The sequence below is a fragment of the Cynoglossus semilaevis genome, chromosome W (genome assembly GCF_000523025.1).
Source record: "Cynoglossus semilaevis isolate Cse_v1.0 chromosome W, Cse_v1.0, whole genome shotgun sequence".
Taxonomy (NCBI): Eukaryota; Metazoa; Chordata; class Actinopteri; order Pleuronectiformes; family Cynoglossidae; genus Cynoglossus; species Cynoglossus semilaevis.
In genome coordinates this window covers 13,011,911-13,012,210 of record NC_024327.1, presented here as the reverse complement: position 1 = coordinate 13,012,210, position 300 = coordinate 13,011,911, and positions in this window count along the sequence as shown.

Sequence of the window (300 nt, the reverse complement as noted above, 5' to 3'; positions counted from 1 at the left end):
TGGTGGTGGGAAACTGCTTCCCCTTCCTGAGGCGCCGGATGGTTTGCCAGAATTTTTTTGAGGCCGACCGGTAGTCCTCCTCCATGGCCTCCCCGAACTTTTCCCAGACTCGAGTTTTTGCTTCCGCGACTACCCGAGCCGCAGTCCGCTTGGCCTGTCTGTACAGCTTCCCTTACCTCCGTTGTCCACCAGCGGGTTCGGGGATTACCACCACGACAGGCACCGGAGACCTTACGGCCGCAGCTTCGGACAGCCGCGCCAACAATGGAAGTGGAGAACATAGTCCATTCAGACTCAATA